The sequence below is a fragment of the Pseudochaenichthys georgianus genome, chromosome 7, assembly GCF_902827115.2.
Source record: "Pseudochaenichthys georgianus chromosome 7, fPseGeo1.2, whole genome shotgun sequence".
Lineage (NCBI taxonomy): Eukaryota > Metazoa > Chordata > Actinopteri > Perciformes > Channichthyidae > Pseudochaenichthys > Pseudochaenichthys georgianus.
The window spans coordinates 30,250,306-30,265,711 of NC_047509.1; the positions used below are offsets into that span (position 1 = coordinate 30,250,306).

At 38.5% G+C, this 15,406-nt stretch overlaps 1 protein-coding gene across 2 annotated transcripts in view; it reads left to right on the forward strand.

Annotated features, from left to right (window-relative positions):
* The first annotated feature begins 3,566 nt into the window (after window positions 1-3,566).
* Window positions 3,567-15,406, forward strand: part of gnb1a (guanine nucleotide binding protein (G protein), beta polypeptide 1a) — a 44,659-nt gene continuing 32,819 nt past the window's right edge. Inside the window, exon 1 of one of the 2 annotated variants that reach the window (XM_034086323.2) lies at window positions 3,567-3,954. The gene's annotated coding sequence lies outside the window, so the exon portion shown is untranslated. Of the gene's footprint in view, window positions 3,955-9,952; window positions 10,017-15,406 lie in introns of those variants that run through there. The other variant, XM_034086324.2, reaches the window with a different exon arrangement.

Sequence of the window (15,406 nt, forward strand, 5' to 3'; positions counted from 1 at the left end):
ATCTGACCTCTCAGAGATACATGCTGTAAGCATTTATCAGAGATTGTAGGAGATTACACTAAATCAGATTACTGCACCCCAACCTGCCTATAAAAAGCAAGGTCATTATGGGCTTAGCCTCGTGTAATGTCACCCGTTTTATGAACTATGAGATCATATGAGGCAATATTTGCATTGCCATTTTGCCTCTTTTTCTAATCTGATTTCTACTCTGAGCTCTCGCTAATACTGTGAGATAGTGCTACTTACTGTGTATCTGTCTGCATGTGAGCGCAAAGCATAGAGTAAGCCAAAGCAACCCTATAATGTATTGGAGGAGAAAAAGTTGACTTTCTATGACCATTTTAAATAGGTCTGCAGCAAGCCATTATTTTCAGTATAAATAAATCGTATGAATATTTTTTTAATACATTTTCTTGTCGATAAAATGTCAGAAAAACGGGGAAATGTCAAGCCAGTTTCTCTAGTCCATTTAAATGTCTTGTTTTGTCAGTCAAAACCAAAATACAATCATTCTAATTACATAAAATAAAGAAATCTCCACATTTGAGAGGCAATAAACTGCATTTTCAACAATTTTTCCATTACATTTTTTAAATGATTGGATTACCAAAATAGTAGCTGATTCATTTTCTGTTCATCGATTAATCAATTATTCAACTTGTATATGTAGCCCTAATGTTCATTTACATTTTTTATTTTAAACAGTTGCTATATTAAAACATAAAAAGCTACCATGTTCATCATCATCATATAAGAAGTTGAGTTAGTTATAAAATTAAGGAATGTTCTTTACAGAAGAATATAAGCAATTGTTAAACTCTTCTTATTCAAATTATTGGCGATCATTAACATCACTGTTTGACAATAAAAATTAACATTGATATTGAAAGTGCATCGAGGTGTGGACCGTTCTTTTTCCGCCCTGCTCATCACAAGGCTCAATGCAGACGATGATCTTCCTCCCCCAGGTGGTCCGGAGCTCCGCCGAAGAAACTTCACAACACATGTATGCAGCAGACAGGCAGGGGTGTATCCAGGGGCAACTAAATCTCAGCAGCATTAACCTGGGCCGATGAGTCCCGGTGGAAACTCACACCCAGAACACGAGCACACGCACTGGGCGGTGTTTTCAACTCAGCATGAGTCTGTCTACCACTGGTTGTTCTTTATAAAGTCAATGTTGTAACATTTTCACATTAACGTTTCTAAAAAAAACTAGAACTATAGTTGTGTCCTTATATGATCCTTAATATTTTCAACACTTTTCAAATGTATAGATAATTTCATCAAATTACCGCTCAGTAACTTTTGGTAACCTGTAATGGTGTCATATCCCTTTTACACGTGTTGTGGTTGTCTGCCAGAAGCTGTAATACATTGACATTTTATCCAGTTTTAATCCATATTTTCATGATTAAAGATAGATGCTGATTAAAGATAGATGTTTTTTGTTTTTAACTATTTATTTTATCTGGAAAAAGGATTTAAATCATCGGATGTTCTTTTAATTTCCTGTTTTTTTTTTATAACTGGGTGAGCCTGTTTGGGACAATAGGAGACCCCTTGGGAATATTCTGCTCCAGTGATAACCTCCTGAATGATGAAGTATTCCTTACAGGGTAAACTGACTGCAATGGTGGTGACGACGACAACAACAACAACCTGTATCTACAATTTGATGGGAACAATTAAAAACAGCCAATATTTATTCCAACTATCAAATCGACAAATTCAAGATTCCAGTCTTTAATAAGGTTAAAATTAAGAACTTTTGGCCATCAGGACTGACTGGTGCACCGCTATTGTGCACCAGTCAGTCCTTAAAATGAATACAGAGTGTAATGCCTGTCCAAATGTACAATAAAGGGTCTTGTACATATTGTCTTTAGTCATTGTAATGTTGTGTTAGATGTCTGTTTCCTTGCTTACCTTGTTGATGTAGCAAGTGGAGTCACTGTTTTGCAAGAACATTTTTAGACTTGATCTGACAGTAAAGTCATATTTTATTGTAACACCCCACGCTACTTTACGGCGCCACCTAACTCCATCTTTTGTTTTGTTTTAATTTAGATACTCCTACTGGCAGAAAATCACATGTTTAGCGTTTCAGTTACAGACAATTAACATAATTTTTTAGAAAGTATACATTATACTATCTTATATTCTGACAGTTAATATGTGAAAGGTCTGTCTTTGGTACATTAACATGGGATACAGACCATCCCAAAGAAGAGAACTGTTAGAAAGCAATTTGTTTCATCCTACAATTTTGAGGTTTACAGAATTCGCCATGAACCCCTAGCAATTGTTCGTGACGCAGGATTTTATAGAGTGCATATATCCATTATTTTATCTGCAAAATGTGGATGTCAAGAGACAAGCGAAACAGATCAGGCACAAACAGTACACATCCTTTAATGCTGGGCTACTGTAGACAGAACATTGTCTCTCTCTCAGGAGCGTTCTTCATCCCAACCATAGCTGATGATGCTTTTGTTTTCCCCCATCGGACCAAGCCCATACACACTTTGTTGTCCCGGTGGACCCTAAAGTGTTCCACGTCTCCAAGTAACGACTTAACCCACTGAGCATTAACCCCTCCTCAGAGCACTCTACCTAGACTACTGGTGATAATAATGATCAAGTCATCTCTGTGCTGCAGTGATGGCCCACCCATAAACACTAAGCGCTGGAGGAAAATCCCCAGTGACTTCTTAGTATAGTACACAGGGACATCAGTTCATACACCATAAAGTATGGCAAATTTCTTGTCAACAAAAACTTCCATTGCCAGCCCATTTTGACCAAAGCGACTGGTGAGTGTAAAGGTTTATAAAGGATGTATCATCAGTCCAGTGTAGAGGGAAATTATGTGGATTATCTTTGAAATATCTTTCATAAATTAGCAATTATTTCTTGATATCAAAAATAATAAATAGTAGACTGAACTCTCGTTAATAGTGAACATACTTGTAGTGTATATGTGTTTTGCATTTAGCCATGCACACTGCAGGAAATAACACTTCCATAGTCAAATGTGTAGCACAATCTGCTTTGGTTTGCAAATGAGACTGTTGCTGGCTTAATGTAGTGGTGGTCTTACTGACATGAAATACACACTTACTTTAGGTCCATCACAAATCACAGGGTTTCATGTTTGTTTTCGACTTTAGAGTTTATGTTGTGAAATGGATGAATGTATACTATTGGTAAAACAAACTAGTATACAAAAGTCATTCCTAAATATTATAGTTTCTTGCAAATTATAATGAAAGTAAACACAAGTACCTGTGGAGTTTTGTAAGCCACAGTATCAGAACCACTGGCATAAACAATGACTAGGGTGTGGAAAGGCTGTTGTTTTAACCAACTTGAGCATGATACATATTTATTATCGCGTGAAATTAGATCTTAACACTTTAAATGATCTAATTTGTTTGAATAAAAGCTGTGTTTTTGGCAGGTAAATGTTATTTAGGTTATTGGTGCTACCAAAAATGGCAGTATTTCCTGATCTGTTGGTCGCCGACCCTTCGGCGTACGTTGTGACGCTGCCGTAACGTGGGGTTTCCCAGACATGAGTGCAGGGTTACCGCGCCCATCTCTGCTGTTTGATGGCCGGAGGAAGAAGCGACTGAGATCCTGGCGTGAAGGAAGAAAAAAGAGGGACGACGACGGTGGGAAAGACAAGAAGGGATTTTTGCTTGAGTTGGAAATTTGCGTTGAAACGGAAGAACGCTCACACGGGACTCGTGAAAGGTCTATCTGGGTGAACACCGCCTTGTCTCTGTGCCGGTGTGTCTCCCTTCTCGGCGGGTCAAAAACTGGGTTCGGGGAGTGCCGCTCCTCGGTAGCTAAACTAGCTAAATCTTAGCGCCTGGGCGGAGAGACAAGATTTTGCGGTTTCCAGTCAATGTGATATAAACAACGGATACCCTCGACTGAAAGCGGGTAAGGATATTTGCTGATATTTTTAATAACGCTTCAGGAAATGCATTAAATGTGTGCTGTAGCCTATCGAGTAGGGAGGATGAACGAAAGGGGTTAAACTGGGCTGAGTGGCTCCTCCGTTACAGTTAGCTGCCGTTAGCCTGATGCTAGCTGGTCGTTGCTGCCAAGAGAGTGGGTGGGGGTCACTGTTAGAGAAACTTAACGCACTGCGTTAACCCCAGATGTCAATTCACCGGAACCATAGTTAGTAGCTTTTAAATGTAATTATTTAATCTAAGCTGGTGGTTAATGCCCAGTGCTAATGTTAATTAGAAGGTTAGTTGATGACAGCTCGGTAGGTTAGCCAGCACCCCTCTCCTACGTCCGGGTATATTCCCCCCCTAAGATCTCGTTGTTGAAATATATTAGTAGTCCTTTTGCCCGAACAATATTTAAAGTCAGGGCTTACTAAACACGTTATATTGAGCCCAATCATCACCAGCATATTGGCTCTCTATGTCGGCCCACAGTTCACATCTCTACTCTATCGATAGCTTCTGATTACCTGGTAAGCTAATTGGTCGCACATTTGCTACTCTCAGTTTATTGTTGACTAACTCCTAGCCGAGCTGTTCGAGGAGGGTGATTAGAAAGTTGCAACTTCTCATACTTGCATAACTACAAACATACTTTGGATTTACTTCCTCTCATGTTGGAAATGGTAGCATCATGCAAATGACAACGAAGGGAGTCTAAAAATGGCTACTTCACCAGCAGAATCACTACCACCCCCACTATTCCGTAGCCAGTCCATACAAGTTATCCAGCAGTGGCCGCAGCCTACGTTTGCAGCCTGGTATGGCCGATCTGGGTTGTGTATACTGGGAACATGGCAGCCAGAACAATTTGCCTCTACCCGTAGTAAATACGAACGGTGTTGTTGTTGAATGCCGCTTTTATGTAAAATTCGTGCACTGAAGCGTTGGTATTTCCCTTTCTGAAATTATTTACGTAATGCCGAATGTTTCAGCTTTGGACATTCATTTGAAAGGCCATGTTTTAAATGGGGTTGTTGAACTAACGGCGTTTAATTTAGTGAATCGAAACCAAACCATCATGGATTATTCTGTGGCCTATGTCACAGCTATATGTTAACATTCCCACATTTAGTCTGCATTGAGCCACCTAGTCATCCACCCATAGTGCTGAAAAGGAAATGGATAATTCGTTAGGGCGAATTTCCCCCGTAATTCTCAATGCATAAATATGATTTTGTGCATTTATTGCAAAGCGGAAACAGCGATTTAAGATCGCATTGAAGAAAAAAACGACAATAAGCTCTGCTGTGATAGGGGCAATAGCCATTTTAGTTTCACGAGTGTTAAGCCCAGCGTCGGTTTACAAACACTCTGATCGACCTTAATTTGAACTTCTTCTTTAATGATGTGAAACGAGATGGTCTAATTGGATTTTGGACAATCTGTTTATCTCGATCACGGGTGTGTTGCAGGGCGAGTTGTTAGCAGCTACAGTAACCATTGCCCACCGGGCCGCGCTGCTCCAGTGTCTCAGCTGGAGCCCGGAAAACAGCCTCGACGAAGCCTTTAATACTATTAAGCTTGCCAGCATAAAGTGTTTATGTAGAAAGAGGAGTACGGATACTTTTATTATGTGGTAAATATTTCAAAACGTAGTTTAGCAAAGAGGCAATTGTGCTGTCGCATGAAGCCGAGCTGAGCCTCCTGTAGCACCGAGGCAAGATGTAGCCTCCCACTTTCAAGTTATTGACCAGCAGCACTTCTAAGTAAATGGCATCTGAAGAATTCATTACGGGATGTAACACATTTCTATTAGTTTACAGGAAATGTTTGGTGTTTCTTAAAAGAGCTATTTGTATTTACTGGTTCACAAAGATGAATTCATTTTGCCAGTGTGCCCCCCTCCCTCCGCCTCCTCGAATGAATGGGTTCCTGTATTCAGGGCCCAAGCAGCTGCAATGAACAAGATGGCGTTCAAAGCCTTTTTCATCACCGCTTTTTCTCACACTGAGGGAGACAGATGCCGAGCATCGGATGGGTTCGGGATTGTCAGACTAGATTTATTTGGTTTCCCCGTCGTAAAAAAGTACAGAGTGTTTGCATTTTAAACGTTTTTAAAACTGACGAGATTTCTGGTCGGATGATTCGGATATGTGCACCTCAGATACAGGACAACATGGTGGGAAAGGGGTGTTGTACATCTTGACTGAACATTAGTATACCAGGGAACATAACAACTATAACACATCATTGTATGGTAAAAAAATAAATAAACATTTGATTTTAATATTCAACTTAATTTATTTGTCAACACATGTAACCACACCTTTGGGTAATTTGACATTATGTTCTCAATCTGGATTAGTAAACACAGTTATAATTAAATAATAGATTGTTACATGTACATTGTATATCCAGAGTAAAAGCTTTACTCAGATCCAAGTGCAGTGATTTTCCCTTTTTTCTTTTTCACTTTATAACACTTGAAAACATACATGTAACAGTTATTCAATGATGTTCATAAAAAGTCAGCATTTCTTCTGACACAGTATATATAAGTATTTCTATTATTTATTTATCAGTTTGTAATTGTGGAAATTGTGCATATTTGCAATGCCACTGAATTACCTAATTATATTTGGCGAGCCAAAATACAACTCTAACAGCTGATGTCCCCTGTCTTTTTTAATTTAAGACTAGTTATGTCATTATTTTATTTAGTTTTATGAATTCATTGGTCCAGCACTTAAGATGTTTTAGAACAACCTATATATACCTATTTAAGTAGGTATCAAATATTGTACTATTTATTGTTAATCATCTTTTGTGACATGGATATGACCCACACTGCCCTGACACCCAGAATGTGTTTGACCCTGGTGGACCGTAAAGGCATAATCTGCAGGCTTTTCCATAAAATTGTATTGATCTTTATTGGATGATACAAGTGGTGTATGACAAGTCTATCTGAAAGCCTTCATGGCAGTTATGCGTGTCTGAAATACATTTGTCCCTGGGTCAGTGGGATGCGTGTCAACACAAGATAATGACCATGTGTGTTAAAACCTGAGTCATTAGCCTTTTGCACTGGGGGATCTTTGTGTTTAATAAAAAGGATTTTTCATCCCGCTGATTTCAGTTTAATCTGCGAACGCAGAATAATAATGGGATTAAAATCTTAGTCTGTGGATTTCACTCTTTGGGATTATGAGGCTTTGGTCAGTGATAGCACTGATTTTTCTTTACTTAGGATACGAAACGCACAAATACAAGTTTAAAGAGTACATGCATACTCAACTTTTTACTATAGTGCAGTTTACTCCATACAAATAGTAAGGTAAATGTAGTGCCCTAATCTCTACCATGTATCAGTGTGTAGAGTTCACGGATGCTCTAATGTCATCTAGTTTGCTCAGAATATGTGACTGGTATGCGCTCATATCATGAGTGTCACATTCTTTAGTTGATTTCCTAATTTGTTATTACGCATTTCAACTACACTTCATGCCATTTAAAGAAAATGTGTCTATTGTCATCGGAAAAAACAATATTAACAAAATAATGTTTTTCTGAATCCCCAGTGTTTTTATGACATTGTTTTAGCTCTTTAGGCATTATCGGATGGTGCTGCTTCAGGCGGTAAACGTTCTTGTTTTTATTGGCCATGTTTTTCTGCAGATTACCAGTACTTTAGTGCCCTGTAGTACTGTCAGGGTTTTTTGACACGACAGGCTTTCTGTTGCCCTAATAGAGAATGTGTCTGGGACACAGTAAACTTGCTATCCTCCTATCCAGGGGATGCACATTATTTCCCGTAAGATGCTACAGTTTTCGATCAACCAATCTATGTTGACATGGGTAGAAAGAGAGATAGTTAACATTAGCTGTTACCGCTTAACAGCAGGTCAACAGAGACTACAAGAGTTGCATTATGGTGTTTTCATGCTCGCATGTCCATATTTTATGAGCCGTAGGTCAATTTTAGCCTTTTTACATTGTGTTCAATGTAGCTTAACCAAAATCTAGTTTTTGGCTAGAAAACGTAGTGAATTTAGAGTTCACCTACTCTTCAGTTCGAAGATTACGTTTTATTTCCATCAATATCTTATTAGTATCAAGAATCCTGACATTTCTCCGGCATTGGTATCAAACTACATTTTGGACATCGCTACATCCATATGTAGGTTAAGTGCCACAACACTCTTTTCTGTCAAACAAAAAAATGCCATGACAGCCTTTCTGCTAATCCATTGGCCTTTGCTAATCCATTGTTCTGTACTCCTGAAGGCGTAGCTCTCTTTATCCACAATGGTGTCTTCATCAACTAGCTTCTTCTTGTATCTGAATTGAAATGGTCCATTAGTGGTGGTCTCTGCATTATGGCTCCCATTACTTTACTCTTTCGTCTGATGTATTGTGGTTTAGCAGTCGGAATCCTTTTTCCTTCTCTACTGGCTTAATTTCCTACAGAACACAACTGAAAACGTTTCATCAGGGTGTGTTACACATCCGTAAGCAAATTAGGCTAAAGGTGGTATAAATGTAGCTTTTTGTTGCTAAATTGTCTTTTTAACAGTGCCTTAATCATAAGCTGTAACATTAGTAGTGTTTAAAGATCTACTGCAGGGGTGCCCAACCTTTTTTGAACCGAGAGCTACTTTTAAGTTGCCAGTCTGCTGAGATCTACCAGTCCAAATAGAGAGGCGTAGCCCTTACTGACACACTTCTACTTGTATAAACTGACCTATGTACGATTAATACTTCATAAATACTGCAGATCCTTTATCTTACCTCTTTCTAATCTACACACATACAAGTATTTAACTGACGTTCACAACAGTGTTGTTGATACAGAGTTGGAGTTTATTCCACGTCACATACTACAGTGGGTAATGTTTTCAAGAAGCAATTGAACAGTGCTGCCACATATGACACAGGAAAAAAGAAAATACTCTGAACCCTTTCTTTGCATTATATATATATATATATTATAGTGTTGCTACAAAAGTATAAATTATTAATAGACAACTCAGATCTGAAGCTACTCAGAATCTGCTGCCAAAGGTGCAATAAAAAAGACTAAATTAATAGAACAAAACCTTTTTTTGTGTTGCATTTTAGTAGAGTATACAAATAACTGCCTTTTTAAAATAGGATGCAAGGCAACACTAGCTTCTTAACCTGAATTGATAATAGACTAATAATCAATTTAAAACAGAACAGATCTTAATGTTTGCATTCTTATTACCATTTTTGTACAATAATTATAATGAATAAGTTCAAAACAAACTAAAAACTTACAGCTGATTAATAAGGTATCGAACTTGAGTTTGTATTGTATCAAAAACCTGTTGAAATGCTACTGTTATTTTTACTTGTCCCCCAAAGTGCGTCGCAGCCTCCAGGAAATGCTTCTTTCACAACTTCGCAGTCTTTGAAAGACTTGTGTTTGCAAAGAACGTGACTGACACGATAAGATGCTCTGGTAGCAGCCTTGCTCTTGTTGGTGCGCCTGGTGAAAATGGACTGCGGTGCATTTAGCTGTCCTCATCAGGCCCCTCCCCTTTTGGAGCGTAGGGCAGAATGAGGAGGGAATTCCGTCTCGTAGCGTTTGTGCACTGTTTGAAATGCCGCTCCTAAAAGACCCTTCTTCGATAAAGCCACGCTCGCCATTGCAGATGAGACAGATGGACTTTGAATTGGAATAGATAACAAAAATCATCCTCCCCACTCGGAGTGAAAATGATATATTTGGGGCTTTTTGCGGTGTTGTGTGTGTGCGGACTGTCACTCCTGTTGACACGGACAACGTCAGCGAACTAGTGCCCACTGCCCACAAGCCACGCCCCGACACATGGGGAACGCCGGCCAATCACAAAGCTTTGATGCCGTTCAAGTGCATTATTCTGGCCCAGGAAGATTATGTATAGGACATTAACGATACAACTGAATATTGTTGTTCTATTTTTAGACACATCTCGCGATCGACTGGGAATCTCCCCGCGATCGACCGGTTGGGCACCCCCTGATCTACTGGCAGCAGAGGTTGACCTCTAAACTGTTGTGCTAATGTTGTATCCTTATGTGATACAAGGACTTTGATATTGTCTTACATTTATATTCAGAATATGCTAAGTGTTGTCTTTCCTTGTGGTAAAACACTGCTTCACATTACAGTGATTTAATTGTCTGAACTTAAGACCTGTTCTAGCTGTTATGAGTTTTCCCACTCAGTCATTATATCCATATTACTAATAGTTTTTTATAGATAATCTCATTGTGTAAATATTTGGTAAATCCCAATAATCAACCCTTAAATATTGTTTGTTATGCAGGTGTTTGTTAACTATCGTGGTATTCAATTTTCTCCCCTATTGCCCCGACCTAATTAGTTGTGTGCACAGCATGTACACAACACATCTGTTTGACACACGCACAGTTACCACCAGATGCAGGTCCACATGCTATTTTTAACCATATGCCAATAGGCTCCAATAAACAAAATGTATATGAGTTGTACTCAAATTTGGCACAGAGTGCAAATGCCAGTACAGTTTACAACAGGAGGGCTGTCACTCTATACTTGAACACAGTGGAGTTGTTGGATTTGAGAGGGCTGATGCGTGAAATACAAAGTACAACTGAAAATTGGCATCTGGCATAAAGAAGATTGTAGAGCTTTCCCATCAGGAAATCTTTCAATAACAATGAAGCCTTTTTTTGGGGCAATTTTGGGACCGTACCTGCATCTTAACTGGAAGCTACATTTAGTGTCATGCCAAGTCATCCTGTCTCACAACTAGGGTTGCAAAATTCCAGGAATTTTCAAAGAGATACAAACTGGGAATTTTCTAAATTGAAGGTTTGGCTCTACATAGGGATTTTAAATATATTTGGGGGAAAGTATATTTTAGCATAATCCTGACTAAAACTAACGGATGCCATTCAAGTACACTTGAATATCCATGCCATTCCTCAATCACATGCACATAGCACACTGCTTACTGCATGGCTATTGAGACCACACCCCCTACAGGCACTGTGCATTCCTCCATCACATGCACAGATGATTTATTGTGGGGATTTTTGGATGGGGGGGTGCATTTTTGTTCATTTTTGAATGAGTGGGTTGTGGGGATGAGTAATATTTAACTCAACATTCATGTTTTTGTTCTTCAATGAAACAAATGATTGTTCAATAAAATAATTAAAACTTGTTCTGCTACTTACAAATACATCTGTTGAAATGTCATGTTTTTTTAATTGTATCATTTGCATGGATGTTTTCCTTATGACAAAACTAAATGTTTATATTTATGCTTGGATATGATACAATTCAATATACATTACCCTCAATTCCCAGTTAGTTCCCCATAAATTCACATAATTCCCATGGAAAGTTCCAATATGGAATATTTCCAAAAATTCCCCAGCTTAACTTCCATAGAAATGTACCAGAAATGTTCCGCCCATTTGCAACCCTGCTGCAAAGGCAGTAACTTTCTAATGGCCCAGGAACTAATATGTTCGCTCTACTGAGTGTCACTGACTGATTGGTGAAACACAGAAGCTGCTACAACTTTTGTACAAAATTGGTTCCCATAGAATAGGACAATAGTACCAAGATTAGGACTGGGAGTGGACATTACTTACCTTACAGTTTAGTTATGGCATAACTTTGTAACAAATCATAAGGAAGTGAGAAAAAAGAAAAAACGAGAGACTGAGCAAGTAGTTCATTTATTCAGAACAAATTAACTTGATGTATTTTCATTCATTGCATGAGTATTCATTGCATGAGTATTGTATTTAAAACACTATATTGTTATAAGCATTTTATAATCAACATGTTGAAGAACCTTAGAAATGGAAATTCATTATAATTCGTCTTTCAATCTTATTCGTCCGAAATAGTTGGTTTGGAAAAAGAGTACATAGAGAGAAAGCCAAGTGGAAACCATCAAACTGTTTCAACTTTTATCCTTTGACTTGTTTTTTTCATTCATAATAAATATAAAAATAGTGAAGGTTGTACAGGGGCAATTAAAGATGACCTGGCTAGAGTTTAAATGAAGACCGAAAATGAACCCATGACTTGTTGTAATGTTCGTGGGCCTAGATGATGAAACGGTGGAATATGGCATCAATCATGGTATAATTGTCACTTTGATTAATGGACTTTTTCCCAACTTGTCTGGCATGCATTTATGCGCAAATGTGAAACTAATCCCATGACATGTTAACCAATTGCATTGTTAATTGGGGAAGTGATTGACGTCGAGGCCTGAGACCATGGTCTTTTTTTAATTTTTGGGATCACAGACCTGTTTGAACAGGGCAATTTGGATCGAATGTACAGTAGTGCACTGCCATCCTTACTGTAGAAGCTACCCCCTATTGCGCATAACCCCGCCAACACTCCCACTACCCTGCACTGGATGACACCAGTGCTGTGTCTCAATTGGGATACTTCTGTTATAGCAGTGCACTGTGTTCACTATGTACTCACTTGAATAGTCGTTGGATTTTGACAGGGTAGTATTGTCTCAAATCACACACGCTATCTTGCACGCACTGGAAATTATGCTAACTGCTGTTTCGCTAGCAAGCTAGTAAATCTATCATCTGCCGTATCAAAGCTAAATGCTTACTGGTGGCTTTTATACGAGTACACCAACAGTACAGTGGTGCTTAATGACATTTTTTTTATAAATTATATATGTACAGTATGGTGTTGCCAGAGCAATAGGGCTGCAACAAACGACTAATTTGATAATCGATTAATCTATAGATTAATGAAAGGATTAATCGACTATTCTGGACTATTATGCCTTGCACAATTTCTCAAGCGCTCTTATTTAGCCATCAACTTTTAGATTTAGCTTGAGGTTGTTTTAGGCATGTGGAAACTAACAATGAAGACAATAAAGATGAATACTTGATTCAAAAATACATATATTATTAAATTAAATAAACACATTTTGAACAAAATTAACATTGCTTTTAATTTAAATAAAATAAATAATATTTCACATCAAAAGAAACAACAATGTTTTAAACAAATCATATTAAATAATGTGATAACATAATTGTAAACATAGCTGAAACTTTAACAAAATAAATACTCAGTTACTGTACCTCTAATCATTAACCCATGTTTGTATAATGGAGTTAACTCCGTGTGTTGCTGCTAGCATACATAACACGTGACGTGGAAAACGTTCCTCGTGGATGGGGCTACAGAGCCGCTAGAAAGACAGTCCAACCCGGTGCATTCCTCCGTCTGAATGTGGAGCACTTTTGCTAAATGTTTAGACAAATTGCTCGTGTTACCGCCCTTACATGCTAAACACTTATTGCACTATTGGCAAAGAGCATTGTCCACATCGAGACGGGTAACATTTAACCACACCTTGGAGCGCTTCTCGCCGCCATCCCCGCCGTGTGTTGCTGCATGTAGCAGCCGCGTGTGTGTAAACTGAGAGATCTCGTCTCGACGCATTTTTTCGTCTTTTTGCATATTAGAAACGAGTTGGCGACACTAAGACTTCGATATAATGTCTATGTAGCAATAATACATATGACGTATATATTTTTAAAATGTCTCCAGTACTGATTAAAAGACCGATAATGTTTGGAGCTTAACGGCGCGTAAACACACGTGATGACGCCACCAACGAATCGACGACTGAATTAGTTGTCAACTAATTTGGTCATCAATTTAATCGATTAAGTCGATTAGTGTTTGCACCCCTACAGAGCAACCACAACCACTGCTGGCGTCAAATGTTCTGCACTCACCGGTTTGACTGTTATGACTTTAGCCATACAACTCAGTGTGTGAACATACTCTTAAAAACTCAATGTCAGTGTCATTACAGAAATACTCTAATGGAGACAAATAATCCCATATTCTCTTTTGCGCAGACCACATGACCAACCACATGTCTTCTCAAATATTACGTATTAAACAAAGCATAGTACAGTACACATGCATGATAAATATGTACAAACGACACAGTTGGGTACCAGTAAGGTTGTGGCAAGACCTGACAAAATTGCATTCGGAATTATTTTCTTTTAGTCCCACACTTTTCTAAAAAACGTGTAAAGTAAGTAACACACTAAAAATGTTGGCGTTTTTGTTATGCTTTTTCATCCTCAGGGATCAACATGACAAAGACAATTCTACCTAACATTTTCTCAGTGTACAGTTAGACTGTAGGTGCTATTATGCAAACATAGCATGTCAACACTGTCCAAAAGGTCCTGGCCACTGTTTTGAATAGTCAAAGTAAGTGGCACCAGGGCAGCTGAGTGACCCACACACAAGCCTGTCACCATTCAGAAACAGTGTAACCCTGCTGAAAGCCCATCACAAACCCTAGCAGTGGTTTGCATGTGCACCTCAGCGTGGCCGGCCATGCTGCCATTGGAGTCCGTTTCTCTATTTACATTTTAGTCCTTACATTTGACTTCCACAGGGAGAATGTGACCAAACCTGAATCCCGAGATGGTGGAGCTGTCTTGCTCTATCATCTCAGGATTCAGGTTTGGTCAGTATTACTGAGTTTTCTTCCTCTTTAAAGCAAGAAAGGCTCACTTGAGCAAAAGAGTGGGCTAACTGTCATGTGACTCTTCCACACATACTTGTTCCTCTCTTGGAAGCTTGTAGAGAAAAGGGAGGGGGATGATTATTAATGCAATCAAAGGAGTGTTTTTTATGTTTTAAATAAAGTCATGCTTTTGGCTTTGGGCTAGCCTGACCTTCCTTTTCCTTTCCCTTTTTTGATTTAACTCCTTCGTTTATCTCTATTAAAAGCTGGTTGTGCAGCTGTCTCAAGCACAAAACATACCTTTTGTTAATGTATATGACCTTTTTATTTTTATTTTATCATGGAGTTCTAATTGGTTTTCATGACATTTGTAGAGAATCGGACATTGTTTGTGCTAGCCTGTCAATATAGCTTGAACCCTGTTGCCCAGAGTTATCTTTTTAGAGGATTGTATTACAGAGCAGCTTAAAGGGAATTATATTGTCAGATATTTGTTTTCATCTAGCATGTCCTCTGTTAAGTGTCACTTGCATTACAATAGCCAATGCCTGATATTTCTAGTAACGATGCACCCCGTCTAGTAAGAGCACACCGCATCATGGAATGTTTCACTAATCAATCAATTAAACTCCACTGTCAGTCTCATTGATGTTATGTCCCCAATCATCAGACATTACCCACAGCAAGCAGCCACATTGAGGGAGCACCAGTTAAATTGTGCCCTGTTAAAGGGACAGTTCATCCAAATTCCACATCTAGCTTAGTTATGTTTGCAGGAAGCCCATGCTTATTTCAAGTCATAGTGGAACAGTTGCGTTGGAAAGCCTTACTTTGCCAAATAATTTATAATTTTTATTTAAACATTAAAACAAATTAAAT